The sequence below is a fragment of the Capra hircus genome, chromosome 5 (genome assembly GCF_001704415.2).
Source record: "Capra hircus breed San Clemente chromosome 5, ASM170441v1, whole genome shotgun sequence".
Lineage (NCBI taxonomy): Eukaryota > Metazoa > Chordata > Mammalia > Artiodactyla > Bovidae > Capra > Capra hircus.
In genome coordinates, this window is record NC_030812.1 from 94,448,117 (window position 1) to 94,467,378 (window position 19,262).

At 45.9% G+C, this 19,262-nt stretch overlaps 1 pseudogene; it reads left to right on the forward strand.

Annotated features, from left to right (window-relative positions):
- LOC108636114 overlaps positions 6,191–19,262 on the forward strand; it is a 143,802-nt pseudogene continuing 130,730 nt past the window's right edge.

The following is a 19,262-nucleotide window of genomic DNA, read 5'->3' on the forward strand; positions in this document are numbered from 1 at the left end:
TTTGTAACATGTGTACATTAGTATTAAGGCGCTAAGATTTTTCATCGGCTGGGAAGAGAAACCCAAACATGGAAATGTAAAAAAAGTTTATTCAAAGAGTTGATAAAGCTTGATTGCACCACTTAACCTGTAATTTGGAAAAAACATTTTGAGATATTTTAATAAAAGAAGTGAGAAATTACAGACTGCTGTTTGGGACATATTTGGAGAGTTCCTTCTTTTATAATCTACATTTATTTATCAAAGAGTTGAGAGAAAACTTAGATAATAATTAAAGGACTATGAAACAAAAAAGAAAAAGATTAGCTTTGACATCAATGGAAATCAATCTGACATTGAGAAGTGAATTGCAACCTTTTTCTTTTTTTTTCAAATTATACTTTAGTTCTTTAAGAAGAAAAGAGAAATTCTGAATAGAAGTAATGAATAGCCCTTTGGATTGTTCAATAATCCAGTTAATGAAGGGGAGTGAATCATCTGTACACACTGGGAAATGATTTAAGTTTCTGGCAGGTTTGAGGCAAAATACTGACACTGATGAAGATAATGTAAAACTTTATAATACATTGCAAACTTGTTAATGAGTTCATCAGTCCAAAGGATATATAAAGTGAGTTACTGTACAGGAAAACTGGAAAATCTTGAAGCCTTACAATTTATATAGAAAGAAATTTGAGAAAAGATTTTCCCCAATTCTACAACAATTCAAAAAAAATGTACAATGCACTATTACCAATAAGTAAGAAATTTTTCTGAATAACCAACGATTAAAAAAACACAAATTTTGAATAAGCATCAAATTGGATTCTTTCTATTATTTTTATAGAAAATGATATAAATCATAATGTGAAGAGGTATTCAAAGAGTATGAAGCTAAAAAAGGTAGAAAAGCAAATATTACCAAAAAGTCAAACAGCAACTAATAAAACCTGTTAATTTTAAAAAAGTTATCACATTTATAAATATGAGAATTCTTTAATTGTTGTGATTTATTTTCTCATGTTAAGTAAGGATTTACCTTCACATCAAATTTTCTTTTCCTTAAAGAAGGACCCTGAATTGTAAGCTTCAGGCCCTACCTTTTGGCTTTAGTGTTTGATCTGAAAGCTGCTGTGAGATAAATATACTTCTTTTCCCCTAGACTACGCATGGGCTTTGCATCTGCTGAGTGGGCCATGGACAAGAGTCTGCATCTCCAGGGATCCTCTGGGTCAAGTGAGCTGGCAGAATACCTCCAACAGTGTCATTAGCAGCCTGGAGCAAGAGCTTTTACCTCAATAAACAATGCTGTGAAATACAACCCAGCATCTTGTCATGCTAGAATATTGCTTTCTGAACTGTCGGACTAGGAGTTAGGAAATGCATACTTGCAACATTGAGAAATGGTGTTTCAGATTTCATGAATCCGGATGATCTTTGAAAACAGTTTTATTGAAAGGCGTGTGGTCCTTGGAGGCAAAGGTTGTTCATTAGCAGGGTAAGTGAGTGACCAGAAGTCAGAAATAACGAGAGAGGTCTCCCCTGTTAAATAGGCAGTGAACATCAAAGAAGTGATACCACCTTCCACTTACAAGCTGCATTGTCCCTAGAATCTGCTCTTCCAGGGTCCGCAAGGCTGCTTGGGAAGGTGGTTTCTAATAGTCATAAAAATTTCCTTAAGATTTATTGAGACTCCACTGCATGTATGGAATTGCACCACTGTTGGACGAGATCATTAAGAGGATGTGACCGCCAGTGGACCCAGGCAATATAAAAACTCCTTACACCCTCCCCTGTCTTTGGAATATTCATTTCACCCGCTGTTCTCACTCGGAGCCACTTCAAGGATGCAGCCTTGAGAGGACGTGTTATTAAGATCATCTGGAATGTATAGGACTTCCCTGATGGCTCAGTGGGTAAAGAATCTGCCTGGCAATGCAGGAGACACAGGAGATGAGAGTTCAATCCCTGGGTTCAGATGCCCTGAAATTGTTTCAGAGCAAATGGCAACTCACTCCAGTATTCTTGCCTGGAGAATCCCATGGACAGAGGAACCTGGAGGGGTCACAATGAGTTGGACACAATTGTGTGACAGAGCACCTTTGCACGCTGGAATGTGTATGTGACTGAACTCCATTAGAGCTTCTGTGTAGGGCCGGTAGGAATGGAGATCTCATCTTGCAGCTGCCAAAGACAGCAAGCCTGGTATGTGAGTTCCTTTCCTTATTAAAACTGTCACCTAAAAGTATACAATGGAGAAAAGACAATCTCTTTAACAAGTGATGCTCGGAAAACTGGTCAACCACCTGTAAAAGAATGAAACTAGAACACTTTCTAACACCATACACAAAAATAAACTTAAAATGAATTAAAGAGCTAAATGTAAGACCAGAAACTATAAAACTCCTAGAGGAAAACATAGGCAAAACACTCTCTGACATAAATCACAGCAAGATCCTCTATGACCCACCTCCTAGAGTAATGAAAATAAAAGCAAAAATAAACAAATGGGACCTAATTAAACTTAAAAGCTTTTGCACAATGAAGGAAACTATAAGCAAGGTGAAAAGACAGCCTTCAGAATGGGGGAAAATAATAGCGAATGAAGCAGCTGACAAAGAATTAATCTCAAAAATATACAAGCAGCTCATGCAGCTCAATACCAGAAAAATAAACGACCCAATTAAAAAATGGGCCAAAGAACTAAACAGACATTTCTCCAAAGAAGACATACAGATGGCTAACAAACACATGAAAAGATGCTCAACATCACTCATTATCAGAGAAATGCAAATCAAAACCACAATGAGGTACCATCTCATGCCAGTCAGAATGGCTGCAATCCAAAAGTCTACAAGCAATAAATGCTGAAGAGGGTGTGGAGTAAAGGGAACCCTCTTACACTGTTGGTGGGAATGCCAACTAGTGTACCTGTTATGGAGAACAGTGTAGAGATTCCTTAAAAAACTGGAAATAGAACTGCCATATGACCCAGCAAGCCCACTGCTGGGCATACACACCGAGGAAACCAGACTTGAAAGAGACACGAGTACCCCAGTGTTTACTGCAGCACAGTTTACAACAGCCAGGACATGGAAGCAACCTAGACGTCCATCAGCAGATGAATGGATAAGGAAGTTGTGGTACATATACAAATGGAATATTACTCAGCTATAAAAAAGTGCATTTGAATCAGTTCTAATAAGGTGGATGAAACTGGAGCCTATTATACAGAGTGAAGTAAGTCAGAAAGAAAAACACCAATACAGTATATTAATGCATATATACGGAATTTAGAAAGATGGTAATGATGACCCTATATGCGAGACAGCAAAAGAGACACAGATTTAAAGGACAGACTTTTGGACTCTGTGGGAGAAGGCGAGGGTGGGATGATCTGAGAGAATAGCACTGAAGCATGTATATTACCATCTGTGAAACAGATGACCAGTCCAAGTTCAAAGCATGAAGTGGGGCACTCAAAGCTGGTGCTATGGGACAACCCAGAGGGATGGGATGGGGAGGGAGGTGGGAAGGCTTTGGGGATGAGGGGCACATGTACACCCGTGGCTGATTCATGTCAGTATATGGCAAAAACCACCACAACATTGTGAAGTAGTTAGCCTCCAATTAAAAGAAACAAATTAATAATAATAATAAAAAAAACTGCCACCTACCAATCTGGAATGGTCTGCCTCTTCCTTTGGTCCCTCCTTGCCCTCCATGTATGAGGCCATTTTGAATCACCCCAGGGGAACTCCTGTGGTTGCTAACTAACAGTCCGTGCTGGGAATATATGGATACCTAGATGCTGGTCTGTCTCCCTAAATAGTCAAACAACTAGTTGGGAAAACTAGAGGTGGGGATGGTAGTGAGGTGCCAGACCTCATTTAAAAATCTTTGAAATTGGTACAGAAATCAATTTAGGCTGGGTTGACAGAAAAATACCCTCTGTGGAGGTGGCACTTAAGCCACCGAAAGGAGAGTGGGCTTCATGGGGAAGAGGGGGTCTGACAGCTCCTCCCTCCCTCTGCACTTGCAAAAGTGAACAGGAGGAATGGGATTACTGGGTCCAGGAAAGGAATAAAAGAAGAGAAGTGGTCCAGTTTGGGTGAAGGGGAATTGGGGATAGGAAGGGGATGGTGGGCTCTGAAGTAAAAAAAAAAAAAAAGCCTTGAGTGAGCTTGGATATTATTTTGAAGTTAATGGGCATTCCTGGAAGACTCTGGGAAAAGTATTTCAGGAAATTCCCACAGGGCCCTGGCTCTCCTCATCCTACACCCCTCCTGGAATCCACACTTCTAACAACTGGAAATTTATGTATAGAGGGGCCTGGGTTGGGTAAGCTGTTGTGTGTCAAGGGGCACAGCAATTCCAGATGTTTCTGCTTTTCTCCAAAGAGGTGGAAGATCAGCTCTGCCGTGTGTTAGTCGCTCAATCGTGTCCTACTCTTTGCGACTCCATGGACTGTGGCCTGCCAGGCTCTTCTGTTCATGGAATTCTCCAGGCAAGAATACTGCAGTTGGTTACCATTCCCTTCCTCAGGGGATCTTCCTAGCCCAGGGACTGAACTTGGGTCTCCCGCATTGCAGGTGGATTCTTTAGTCTTCAAGGGAAGCCCAGACCAACTCTACCTTGACTTAAAAAAAAAAAATAGCACTACTATTACTGAGAAAGAGTAATCTGCAGACGAACACAGTGTGTTTGTGTTTTCACATAATACTTATGTGTTTGTCTTAAAAATCTTACATTCAAAGATTCGGCCTATCAAAATGAGGAAATATGAAAGAATTAGCTCAGATATACTGGGGGTGCTGTCTGGTTTATAGGACGGCATTCTACGAAGATCAAAGCACCCAGCTACTAGGTGTAAACACTTCACATAGGACTGTGACCTGTGTGTGTGTGGCTCCTTCTCAGAAATGGGTGAGAAGCTCATGATATCACCAAAATGAAAATGTCCTACCACCATAACATTCTGTATCTCTGAAGAGACAACGGATCTGAATAAAAATGATACCTACACAAAGATATTAATATTAAAAATAAACGATATTACAGGTGGTGAAAGTACTGCTAAAATAGCAGCTTAAGAGAGAGAAATGAATAGATAAGCTTGCTTTTCACAAGAGGGTGGGTTTGCAGATGCCAGGAAATCTAGTTTTATTTAGGGATTATTCATCTGTCTCATCTTCTTCTCAAAGTCTTTAAATACCAGCATCTACTTTAATAAAAAATTCCAAATTCCTCAAACCTTCACTAGCAGTCCGCAAAGCACAAATGTAATCCGTACTATACAATTTAGCCCTTAATTACATTTGCCTTGCTTTGATTCCCATTGTTTCAACGCATCAGCCTCCTGTGCTCAAAATAGATCTTAAGCTTCTTGAAGGCAAGAGCCCAGCTTTCAACTGTTTGCAGCACGCGGGCACTTAACGAAGCCAAGGCTGATTTATGGACAATCAAGCCAGGATCTTAAATTTCAAACCTCAGCCCCGCCTAGGGAGACGCTTACCCGCTGCGGAGCCGGGCCGCCCACCGGGGGCCCTGTCTCGCTCCCCCCACCCCCCGGCCGCCCTTCCTCTTCTCTGTTCCCCAATCCTGCCAGCAGGAGGCGCCACAGACTCGGGTTAAGCCGTTTCCCCCTTTTTCCTACCCCACTTCCCCCAGCACATGACGTGGGAAGTGCCTCCGCCAGAGTCTTAGCAATAGGAGTGAGGGGGTGACGGGGTTTGGGGGTGGGGTGGGGTGGGGGGTGTGGAGAAAGAGGACACGCGCGCACACACACCTTGGGAGAACAAGCGTCTTCCCCCAGCTTCGTGGGTTTCTCCGCCCACCGGGGCAGTGTGTGAGAGGTAGGGTGTGTGTGTTGGGAGGGGGGGCACGTTTTTGAGTGTGAGACCCAAATCCAGACCAGGCGACCTGTGATCTCCCGCCCTGCCCCCGCCCCCGGTGATTAATCCCCCTTTTTCTTACTCTCCCCATCCTCCCCTCGTCCTCCTCTCCCTCTCCCGCTGCCGCGCGGTTGACTTGCACAGCCTGCCCCCGCCCGCTTCCCCTCCCCCGGCTCCCATCACCACCAACTGGAATCTGGGCTCCTGCCTCTCCCCCACCCCCCACCTTTTTGGAGAAAGGCAGGTCCCCCACCCCCTTTGGAAAAAAAAAAAAACCCACTTCCTTCGGCTTCTTCACCTCTAGGAAATCGCGGGGCTTTGCTCTATCGCAAGTGCTCGTCTGGGCGGTTTTTGAGCACCACCATCCAGAAGTGCTGGCGTCCGGATGCATTTGCCTTTGCTTTGCAAAGAAGAGTCGTGAACTTCAAGACCCTTCGAGATGGATAATTAATCCTGCTTTGCAGGAAAGGGAAACCCTCCATCCCCAGCCACCCCCTCTCCGGAGACCCTGCAATCGCCAAGGAGCTCCGACCCGGTACGTAAATATTCGCCTTGGAGTCTCTTGTCTCAATTTGGGGGTTTGGGGGATGTCAGGAAGATAAAGGGTCGAGGCGGTGGAGCCCTTAACCAACCTGGTTATTAGGTAAGGCTCTTAAAGCCGGCGGAAACCGGCACTTGCTCATTTGGACTTGGCTTTTTTTTTTTTTTTTTTTTAAGATTTTTCAGGGTAGAGGGGTAGGGCACTCTCTGGTCCTTTGTTGCGGGGGTTCGTCCCCTTACCGAGCAGAGAGGCTGGGCATCGGTGCCCGGGGCCGGAGCCGCGCGCCGCGACCATCCGTCCAATAGACACGTTGCAGGTGAAGCCCCGTGCGCTGCACATCAGCGCGGCGGCGGCGTGAGTGTGCGCGCGGGGGCGCGTGCGCGCCGGGGGCGTGTGTGTGTGTGTGTGTGTGTGTGTGTGTGCGCGCGCGCGCGCGTGTCAGTGTGCCCCTTCCAAGGAATGCCCAGTGTGCACCCGGTGCACAATCAGAACCCACTGAGCACGAGCCCGGGGTGGGAGGAGGCGCTGCTGCTGGAGGCGATGGGGACGGCGAGACAGACATGTCGGCAGCACTGCAGATGGGGCTGGGGGCCGCAGTTGCTGGCGAGTTAAGTGGGGCTTGTGTTTCTGCGTGTGTGTGTGAGTGTGTGTTGCTACAGGGAGCCGCTTCTCCCTCCCTGCTTCCCACTTCCCTCCTTCGCTCCCTCCCTCTCTCTCCCTCTCCCTTCTTCCATTCAGGTTGGCTTTCCCACCTCGCATCCATGCCTGTCCCAGGAATGGTATAGCCAGACCTTTTCTGAATTATTTATAGACCGGTGCCAGCTGTTTTCCATTCCTCTGGTGTGCACTCTGTGGGAAATGCAGGGTTTCCTCCCCCCTTTTCCTTAAAACGAATTGATTTCTTTTTTTCGGAATGCATTTTTCTCATCCTCTGGGGGACACTCGAATCAAACCCTGACCATCTCTTTTTTTCCCCCTTAGGAAGGGGACGCTTTGGGAATGACCACGCTCCACGGAGGGACAGAGCCCGTCCCCAGCTTCTCTACACAGAGCCTCCTCCACTAAAGCTCCAAAAACCAAAAACCGTAATTGCCCGAAGAATTGTTAAAAAAAAAAAAAAAAATAGTCCGGCCACTAACCTCACATGCACACGGAATAATCATTCTGGATTCTGCATTGTGAGCTGTTCTCCATAGCCTGAATTACCTTTGAATTCCATATTTTTTTCTTTGAATTTGCCTCTCTTCAAGACACAAGATTAAAACAAAATTCACGCTGAATTGGATTTTAAATGATCTTCCTTTTCTTTATCCTTCATCTTTCTTATGTGGATATGCAAGCGAGAAGAAGCGACTGGATATTCCCACCATGCTCACTCCCTTAATCTGTCCTTCTAGAGGTTTGGCTTCTACAAACCAAGGTAGGGCAAATCCGATTTCATTTTCTTCTCACCCGGGGTAGGGATTCCTTGTTTATCTCTCTCTTCAAGTCCCTCAAGTGGATTTTTTTTGGGGGGAAAGAAAGGGTAACAAGATACTCAAATAATGCTGTGTGGGGAAAAAGGCTTGTTACAAAGGGGGAGATCTCCCATGTTATTTCTTTTCCTGCCTCATCAAACAGGTTTGGGGTTTTTTTGGAGGCATGGGGCTGGATATATGTAGGGACAGCCGTTGGATGGCAGAAGGGCTGGGAGACCTGTGTGATTTTCAAGTCAAATTGCAAATTTATTCACCCCGAGCTAAAGCTCTGATTTTTATGGGAATCGGGAAAGCTTTTTTTTTTTTTTTCTTTTTTTCAGGCTGCCTTTCCCCCTTGCCACTTCCATGTCTCTCTAGCTCCTGTCTCTACCTTACTGGGCATCCTTTTTATTCCCTTTTTAAAAAATGGAGTAATGAATGAGGTTCTTGTAGCTGTTGCCCCGAAGTCCGCTTGCTGTGTAAACGCCGACCCTCGGCCAGAGATCCCGGGAGGCCTGCTGCAGAGGGGCAGGTCTAGGTGGGAAATCAGCCTGCTCTCAGAGCACCTGGAATTGGAGGGTGCTGCAGGTTAAGAGGACTCAAATTTTAGGCTCGGAAAGGAAGAATTCCGTCAGTATTCTGCTTTTTCATTTGTATTTTTTGGTGTGCTATTATATTTGAGCTATAAATTTCTCCTTCTGTCTACACATCTATTTATACCCACACATCCTCCAAGCAAACTGTTACTTGCACACTCTTGCAAAATGGCTATCTTGCAGAGTTCTAAAATGCTGTGCGTGTGGCAGGGGTGCAGAATTTGACACGTGAGTCTTTGTGTTAAACAAAGAGATGTGCAGTTTGCTTGGGTTAGCCATGGACCCTCCAAAGAGAATGAACACTTACATTTTTTCTCCCTCTCATCAAATTCTGCAACATGAGCAGTGTGGCTTGGCGGTATTTTCATGGACTTGAAAGGAGAAATAGCAGGAGAAATGGAAAAGACTTAGCTAATGGCTCTTCAGCTAGCCACTCATGCAATCCAAGACTACTCCTAGGAAATAAGATCGCCCACGGACTGGAGGGCCAGGGTGGTGAGCTGGCTACTCCACTGACCATATATTCCCAAACTCTGAAGGCACCCAAGGGTAGGAATCGGGTTGAGATAAAGATTTTCAAAATAATGTAGCAGAATCACTAGTACCAATAATCTTCCTGAAAGTATTCCACCTCCAAATCTTTTTTTCCAGTATTTTTTTAATAATACTTTTAAACAATCTAAAATACGAAAGGGAAGTGGGAGAAGTCCTGGAAGGTCCTTATCACTCAACATCACTTTAGAGGAGAGTTAGTTCTTCATTGTCCAGAAAGAATGGATGGAATCGGATTCCCTGCTGCCCTGCCCCAGGTTTCATTCTTCTGAACATTCCTTGCTTCAGCTCTCATTTGTGACCATGATGTTATCAGAGTGACAGGTTGGGATCCCGCTTGGAGCCACACTCTTGCACGGCTACAAACAGCCGGGGTGATCTAGTTGTGCGCTCACCTGGGACACCTGAGTGGTTCTCCGTCTGCTCTGCTCCTTCAGGCAGGAGGATGAGCTCTGAATTTGACTTCAGAATGGAACAGAGGTCTGGGTGGCAATAGCAACTCCATGTGCAATGATCCCATAGGTGGGATGAACCAGTCGAGATGGGCCTCTGCCTCGCTTGCATTTCTGAGGCCACCCCAGTGCTCTCCACCAAGTAGGTCCTTCATCAGGTTGGTTGGTGACGAGGTTGTCAGGAGGCCTTTCACGCAGAGTCTCAGCCCGGTTTGCCCTGAACGCCAATGGGGTGAAGATAGGTTCCAGGCCATCCTTAGCCGGCTGTAAGCCTGGGCAAAGGACAAGACACTGAAAGGGGAGGACTAAGTGGTGGGAAAGCCACAAAGAGGAAGAATGGGATCTATCCGGAAAGAGCTTGTTGGGATTCAGGGAGGAGTCACCACAGGTGGTCCATGCCTTTCCACATCCAAAGCCCTTTTGGAGACCCTGGGAGGAGGCAGGTGTCCGGTCCTCCAGAGGAGATGTCCTGAACTCAGTGGTGTTCTGGGGTGTCTCGGGGCCATTGTTTTTTCCCCCCACTATCCCCGCTTTTTTTCCCCCCCTCACTGTGCAAAACGCTAACTGGGTTCTATTTTGTCTTCTTCCCTCCTGTCAACTCCCCTGATGGCGTGGGCTATGTGGGAAAGAAATGTGGCTCCTTGTGGGAGGAAGAGCACATTTAATCCCAATCGAGGTGCCTCCATGATATGCAATTAAGAAAAAAATTAATAGGAAATAAAGACTTCCCAGGAAAGCATGGTTAAGGATGTTAGACTGGTGATTTCAAGGGAAGCAGAACAACATGGTGTCTTGCGTGTGTGTTTCAGGTGTGGCAAAGCACGATGGAGCTGGGTACACAGGACGATGTGGCAGCTTAGAATAGATGCTGGAAGCAAGGAGGGGGCAGGGTGTGCCCAGGAGTGTCTCGTTTCTTCTCTCCATTGGTTTCCATCCCTGGGAAGCCTGTCTGTCTGAAGAGCCTTGCTTTGCCACTCTATCTGTATAATTTATCGGGGGGGAGGGTGATTAGAGGCAGAGAGACTAAGGAAGGAGGAGAAATGACAGAAAAGGAGGAGGGAGAGAAAAGATTCCTCTAGTCACTACTTTGCACACCCAGTGCCTTTCTGTTAGGCTGAGGGAGAAGAGAGACTTCCTCTGGTGAAGGGATGAACAGCAGGTACTTTGATTTTGTATTCCTGCTTCACCTCCAGAAATTTGGTTTCAGAACCTTGACCGTCTTCCTTGACCTTCACATTCACGCACCCAGACTTGTGTGTGTGGAGGCGGGGGCGCCAATGGGCATCTGGAGGGTGGACACATGGGCTAACATTGGTTGGTGGGGTGAGTGGAGACACAGGACTGAGCTGGGTTCAGTCCTTGGCCACATCATCATTACCTTGAATAACCAACTCCCATCTCCTTCATGAATATGATGAACTCAGGATATAGAGTTTTTTCCCCCCACTATTTTCTTGTTCAAGGATCTGAAAATTGAGATAACATATCGTCTAGTACTGACAGGCTAAAGCAAAAATTTAGTTAATATTTACAGTCTGTGAAATAGAGAAGGAGGCAGGGGAAAGGACAGGTTGTGTGTGAAGAAACCAGAGCAAAATAGCAGCTTATAGGAGCCAGGTGGAGCTCGTCATTCTAAAGGCTGGGAAACTATTGTTCTGAATGATGGCCTTCTCTCTCTAGTGATGGACAGTATGGCTGACAAAATCAGCCATCATCTTGGCTAACTTGCTGGGGTCAGAAGTGGATAAGCTCCTTTTCCTCACTGCCATTCTGCACCCTCCTTAAGAATTCTAGAAATTTCTTCCTTTCAGTAAACTACATTTGCAGTCTCTGCTACGGTGCATACAGTTGGATAGTAATATCTGCTCTCTCTGTAAATAAATATGAATCCAAAGAGTTACTGGTCTAATGAATTGTTCACATTTATTAAAGTGTGTCTCCTCTTTGCAACCACAAGAAGAAGTCTCCAGGGAGAGTAAATTAGTGGTTGAATTGATATTATCTTTCGGAAGGTTGCAGAAGATAGAATGTGAAGGAGCAGGCATAACTCAGAGGAGGTGGGTTTCTACAGCAGACCTGTGGCTGTTAATGAGGTTCCTGCAGCCAGGACCCAAGACCCATGGTGTGGATCAGCTCTTAGGGTTTTGTGAGCCCAGAGAGGTGTGTTCGGAACCTTGCAGTTGGTTCCTCAGTGACTTCCAACTATGTCATTTTTGTGTTTTCACTTTCCACTGCTTTCAGCTGAGGTTGGCAGAGAAGGGACCTCGTGCCTATGTAACCTGTCGTTGAAATCCTCTGTGACTACCCCAGGAAGTTCTGCCTTCTCTCCATCACTGCGTGCATTTGACCATGAGTACACTTCATCCTAGTTTTGTTTATATGCCCTGTTTTCCCTAAGAAGTGTGTGGGCCCCTTGAGGGCAGGGAGGGGTTTATTCACCTTGGAATCATTTTTTACTTGGCACAGTGTCTGGCGCATAATAGAGGCTTGGGAAAATAGTAAGTGAATGAGTGTAGACAAGGAGTGAACGATTAATTAGTGAAAGATGCTACTTGTTATTCATTCAGGTGGGTTTAGGAATGGTTCTCAGTTAGGATGTTAGAGGAGATCAAGAGTTTGAGAGCTCTGCGACACTGACGAAAGCATCTTCTCTGACCTCACGTGATAGATGAAGACACTGAGATCCAGGGACATTAGGTGATTTGTTTAAGTTGGGTAGCTGCTTACTGCCAAGGCTTTGTGCACTGCTCCTCTTAACAGAGAGAGATGTGGAGGTTATTTGTGGATTTCAGATGTCTGCATCAGCACTTCTCAAACTTTATTGTGAATAACAATCACCCGGGGACCTTGTTAGGATGTCCATTCTGAATCAGTAGGTCTGGGCTGGTACCTTAGATTCTGCATTTCTAGCCATCTCCCAGGTGATGCCCAAATTACTTGACCATGGATCGTGGGTCTACATCATTCCTGAACCCAATTCTGTATCATTGTGAACATTGGCAGTTCCACATGTGTTTCTGTTCCTTTGGGGACTTCCAGCCTTTCTGCTTTGTTCTTAAAAATAGAAAGGAAAAAAAATCAGAGAGGAGGTTTTGTATTTAAGTTCACCCTTGTCCTTTCTTCCTTCTCTCTTCCACCCACGTATGTCGTTTGCCTCTTTGCCTCCGGTCCTCTCTGGTTTCTTATTCCGGTCCTTCTCATCACTGATTCTTCTCCTTCTTTTCTTGTACTCCAGCTTCTGAGTTTCTTTCTTTCTTGGTCTCTTTTCTTTCACACTATCTCTTCTTTTAACTTCATTTATTTTTGTGACTTTTGCTCTCCTCAATTATTCAACAAACATGTGTTAAGAACCAATTTTTGTCAAGCACTGTGTTATGAAAAAAATTTAGCTCTGGCTGTGCCTTCCAGTAGTTGGGGATTTAATGGGGGAGACATGTAAGGAGACCACCATGTCCTTGGGTAAGAGATGTAAAAGAGAGCAGCCTTGGAGAAAGAGGTGGGCTTCATGGAGGTGGTGACGTTTAAACTACATCTTTAATTAGGAGTTTCCTAGAAGAAGGAGAGGATGGTCGTTTCAGGAGGATGGAGCACAGACAGGGAGGCAGGTGTTGTCATGGGGCAAGCCTCCCGCTTTTGCTCACATCCCTTAACTTGGGGAGAAGATCAGCACGTCATTGTGCTGGTTCAGTGATTAGGAATTTCAGATTCCAGACGATGAGGGCAGAGGATAATGTGAGGGTCTTGTTGAAAGAAGAGGGAAGAGAGTCCTTTCTGGTTTAGTGGCTCTACAGTTAATGAATCCTAGCCCTGTTTATTAGGCTTGCCTCTGGAATGAGCAAAGGACACCATCTCCGGCCACGGCTCGCTACTAACTTTGCTGATGGCCGTTATAAAGAAAGGGACAGCTGTTAGCTGGTTTGTAGCCAGGGAGAGAGCTGGATCCTAGCCCGGGCCAAGCTACTGGGAATGAAGGCCTAGCCGAGCCCCATGTGTTTCTAGAGGAAGGGAGGCAGAGAGAGGCCATGCCAGGCGGACACTAGCTGCTTTCTTTAATGGCGAAGGGGAGTGATGAAAGAAGAGGGGCTCAGTTACTTGGTCTCAGGACATTCACAAAATGTTTTGGTGGCCTCTTTAGAGGGCTTCTTGTTTCAGGAGTGTTCTTCATGAGGCTGTCCTGGTGTAGACATGCTCAGAAGGCACCTTCAGCTACCACTTCAGTGAACTGTAGCATTGGAGCCTAAGGGGAGATGGATTGGCAATGAATGTTCTGCTAAATTTTATTTGCACCTCTTCCTGCTCCCCATCCCTCTCTACCCTTTTCCCCACACTTTCACCATTTCTCTGGATATTATGGTCTGTATACGTTTCATTAGCAAAAGGAACCTAAGCTCAGCCTGAAGAGCCACAGGTAAAGAGAGCGTACACCTGAGGGTGTGTGGATGAGCAGGTGGCACCGCTGGGTGGTGGGACTTTCATTTCACGGTGACTGGAGGGGCAGGGCAGGGAAGGCATAGTGACAGGGCTGTGCTCAGAGCAGCGGGCCCGGGGGCCAAGAGGAGGCCAGGCCCAAGGGAGTGACAGGCCTGGAAGGAAAAAGAGGCCCAGTTTTGGACCCTGCTGGGGGTCCACCCTTCTAAGGGGAGGTATCTGCCGTCTGTCGTGGAGAGCTTCCTAGATCAAGACAATTAAAGGTTTCAACTGGTTAACTCGCACGACTTCTAACAGCCACACCGCACTCCACACACGCCATCGTCGGTGGGTTTGCTCACCGCCTCATTCAGACCACAAATCTCCTCCTTTAGAAAGAAATGTCAAGTCTCAATTTCCTGTGACTCTTTATAGAGACCCTCTCAGAGCTTCAACTGGTGAGAATTTCTTAGGAAATCGGATCTCATTTCTTTCGGAAAGAAGGGACTTCAAAACAAGGGCCGGATGAAAGCTGCATTGTTCAGGGAGGGGAGGAGAGGCTAGGGAGAAACCTGGAGCTTAGCTGATGTCTTCAGTCCTTTTCCCAAAGCCCTCTGTACCCCATGAGAATGCCCAGACATTCTGGGTCGACCCTCTCACCTCCCAGGGGTCTTAGTCTGGTCACTTTAGATTAGAGAGCAGTGTTTTTTGTATTTGTATCCAAATACACACACACACACCCCCCACACACTAGACTTGTGTACATGTGGGCATGTTTGTGCAGGGACTTACCTGCCAAACATTAGTCAAAGATTTTCTTAAATGCAGTGAATGTGTCTGTACATTTAGGTACAGTAATGCATATGGGGGGTGTGTGTGTATGAAAGAAATGGGATAAGAAGCATATTAATGCTGACAGGCACCTTGGAGATTAACTGTCTTCCATAGGCCCCATTTTGAAGCTGTGAAAGTATTTCTGAGGTTAGCCACGTGGTCTAAAGCCATGTGCATGTGGCAGAGTCAGGTCCACGGAGTCCCTTTTCGGTGCCTCCCCTCCAATGCCCGGCCCCACTTGTCTCTTTGGGCTGCCTGACCCTGAAGCCAGCCAGTGGTGAGCCCTTGGCCCCATCTTCAGAGCCCAGGGTATCCTGTTCCCCCTGGGTGTGTGAAGGGTCTTTACAGAGTTACGTTTTCCCAGGGTGTCCTCCATGGTGGTGGGGGCGGCAGTGGTCTTGGCAATCAGAAACTCCTTTTGGTTTCTGCTTGTGTTCTTTTCCCCTGTGACCATGTGACCCCCATGGATGCTGGGCATTGACTTCCTCATTTCTGGAAGAGCAAGACAGGCTCCTTAACCAAGCAAGACGGTGCTCCTTAGCCCCAGGTCAGTCACACAATCACCTGCAGAACTTTGGCAAAAATAAATACAGATAAATAACACCACCCCATGGTCATGGATGTCCGTGCCCAGGCTGACCCCGAACAGTTCAATTAAAATCTCTCAGGGCAATAGCCAGGCTGTGGTCATTTAAATACATTTCCCAGGGAGCCTCATGTGAGGCCATATTTGAGAACCACTGGGCGAGATGACTGACAGGGCACCTGTTAGCTCTTAGCATCCTGCAGCTCTAGTATTTGAATGTGCAAACGGAGATGCTAAGGCTGTGAAATGGTCCCATGACCAGCAGAGCGTCCCTGAGTCAGAGGTCAGAGGAATTGGTTGGAGCGTAAGGACCTCTAGTATACAGAGTGCGCCCAAAGGGTGGAACTGGTGTGGGCTTCAGAGGAGAGCTATAGTAACCCTGTTCCTGGGCGCTCTCACCAGTGACCTGCGCTGGGAACGGGGTGGTTGGGGGGAGAGGGAGGGACTACTTTCCTGGACACCCTTGACATAAGTGTGCCTGCCTGCAAGTGGGGTGCGTGGCCCCATGCCCTGTTCCACTTAGTCTGTATTGAGGGTGCTCCATTTCTCATTTCGGGGCGAGAGCCTCGTTTCACTCCTGAGTAACACTGTAAATGTAGGAAAGCTATTAATAAATGGGGCTGGCTGAGCGGACCCTGATTGACTGGTGAGGGGTGAGAATGGGGCAATTATCTGAGTGCAGTTGGGACCCACTGGCCCCCGTCCCCTCCCTCTCAGCGCCTGGAGTTGAATATTAAAGGCATGAAGAGGAGGAAGAAGGTGGGAGGCAGTAAGCTTCGTTCTTCTGTGACTGTTACTTTAATCACTGACTGTTAAGCTGGCTGGCTGAATAGTTTTCTCACCTGCTTCCTTTTTGTCTCCCCATTTTAAAATCAATGAGAACCTAAGTGTACAGAGGTGAGAGGAGAAATCAGATTTATTGGATCTGTGTTCCTTTAAAAGGACAAATCATAAGAAAGTAAAAATAGTTCTGTTTTGGATGTCTGCTCAGAGCAGTTGGAGAGAAAGGTGATGAGCGTGGTTTGGACTCACAGTGGAGTTTGGTGTGATGTGCAGAGGTGTGAGCCGATGATTGTCTAGGAGAAACCTGAGCAGTGGACTCACTGACCTGCATTTCCCAGTATCTATTGGTTGGTCCTTTGGAAGCAGAATATCCGAATCATGGAGATACAACAGCCTCTTGCCTTGGGTTTGTTACCATGCAGACCACGCATTCCGTGGGGCCAGAGTTGATGTCTTTGGGGTTCATGGCTCTCCTCTCGATCACCTTGTTAGAAACTCTGAGATTGTTTCTGGGCTTAAGGGGAGACGGAACTCATTTCAGTCCGGCGCTGGTCTCGTTCACGTGTGTGTCCTGGTTTTTCCTTCAGCTCACAGAGGAAGAGAGACTGCAGAAGAAATCTGACCCTGGCCAAATATAGGTGCTCAGATTTAACGGAAGGTCTTTCTTGGGTAGGAGAACGTTGACCCCTTGGATTTTTGGAGGAAAAAAAAAAAATTACTGGGTGGGTTTTTTTTTTCCTCCGTATAGAAGAGAAATCACTTTTGCTTGTTGATGAATTTGCCGTTTTTCCATGAGAATGAGACTCCTGCTTCCTGCTTTATGTCAGTTTAAGTCCTTGGTGCTTAGCAGAATGCTCTCTGCACATGGGCCTTGCTCAGAAATGCTGCTTGTCCATACTGATGGTGATAGAAATTAACACGCATTGAGGATAAAGTTGACATATTTATACCCCTAACGTTTTCATTTCCTGGCCATCCAAGCACCTCGTGATGCTTCCGGTGTGTTTCACTAGAGCTGTATGGATGCGAGTATCTAGTGCTTGCTGCAGACTGATGGTGAAAACTCACCCATTTCTCAGTGCCTCACGTCTTTGAGTTTCATTTTAGACTGTGTTTAATAAGGGCATTTCTTCCAAAAGCGCTCCCTTATCACTTAATGTGCTTTTCCCCTTTGCTGCAAATTCCATGAAAATGCTGTCATCCTTCCAGGTCCATCTCTAAGACTCTCCTCCACCAAGTCTTTCTTGAGCTTCCCAGCTAGAAATAAGCCCTCTCAAGTCATCTGCATACATCCTCTTTTTATTTGCTTTTCACCATTCTCATGCTAACTTTGGCGGCAAATTCCTAGGAAGGACTTTTCATCTTATGTGCCCCAGTTGCCTTCACTGTGCCAGGCTTTCTGGAATAAATAGGAACATGGTTACTCACCTTCCCAACCTCTCCTTTTCATTCTGTCGCTCTTTACAGAGAGGCTTTGATTTCAAGATGAAATTCAGAGTTGGTTCTGAAACTTACGAATGTCTTTCTACCACCATAGCAGGGGATCTCAGTTGTTGGTCAGTCTGCGTTTATGTACCTCAGTTTGAGGTTAGGGAAGGAAATGAGAAAGTCCTGAAATTAGGTGGCCAGAAGTTGTAGATCATTTGGGAGAGAAATGGTGGGATGAAAATACTAAGAATTATTGCTGTCAGTTTAAGTATAATAATCACCTAAAAGGAATGGCCTCACTTTTGCTTAGGACAGTTTCAATTTTCTGTTGAAATTGGGCCTTGAATCGGCAATAGATATTTGTGGTTACGTTATATATGTAATATTCTGGCTTACATTACGTATGTTATCTCATTCAATCCTTACCAGCAGGCTGACATTATTTTCTTTTTCTCAGATGGACAGAGTGAAGGTTAGAGAGCACAAGGGCACCCAGCAGTCAGTAAGCCAGGATTCCAACGGACACCCTTGGATTCTAATCCCTGGCTCCTGAAACTCTATAGAGCCACTGCCATGTAAAAGGCGGGGAGGGTTTATGTCGCATGTAGAGGATCCCATAAGCACATGTACTCTGAAACTTAGCTGAAGTGACTTCCTTCTGATCCTTTCTCTTTGGACTTCGCTCTTGGGAAAAGACAAAGTTGTTTTCAAGTAGAAAAATGCATCCTACAAAATAGCCAATTTCTGGACTGTAATTTAATTTAGTGAGGACAAGAGGTGAGAAAGTCATGGCATTGGCAATCAGCGTCTCTTTTATTTCACATGATGGTTAATGCTTGGACACCATCTTCTTAGCCTATTCCTGCTGCTGCTGCTGCTAAGTCACTTCAGTCGTGTCCGACTCTGTGTGACCTCATAGACGGCAGCCCACCAGGCTCCCCCGTCCCTGGGATTCTCCAGGCAAGAACACTGGAGTGGGTTGCCATTTCCTTCTCCAATGCATGAAAGTGAAAAGTGAAAGGGAAGTCGCTCAGCCTGTTCCTACCCTTCTGTAAATATCCTGCACCTCCAACTTGAAGATACCTCTTTTAAGAGGAAACAGTCCCCTTTGAACTTATTTAGTCTTGGACGTTCCGATGATTACCCATTTTCTCCCATCTATGTCTTTCTCAAACCCAGATTACCACTTTGAGTGCTTAGAATAAGAGAATGGTGATCAAGCATCCTGCTTCATTGTTGGGTTTTTACTAGCAGCAGAACTCACTATTATTATTCCATTAGATACACTTGCTTCATTCCAAAAAGGATATGAACTCTTTTCGTTTCAAATATCTGCGTTAACTAGTGACTCAGAGGGCACTTTTTTTTTTAAGTAAACATACAAGATAAAGATTCCATATCCCTGTTGTTGTTGCTCAGTCACTAAGTCATATCGGACTCTCTTTGACCCAGTGGACTGCAGCACGCCAGGCTCCCCTGTCCTTCACTGTCTGCCGGAGTTTGCTCAGATTCATGTCCATTGAGTCGGTGATTCTATCAATTTCCTGTGTCTTTTCTGCTTAAGAAAGGAGGTTGTTTCTTGGTGTTGCAGGGCGTTCTGGTGCTTAGCTTTGTCACATGTGGATCTTAAAACTACTTTTCAGTAATTTGAAGCAGAGTGGTATTGGGGAAGGAATGCGTGAGGGGCCAGGAATCTGGTCCCATCTCAGCCCCACGTGCATGCTGTGGGACTCAGGCAAGTTACCCAACCTTT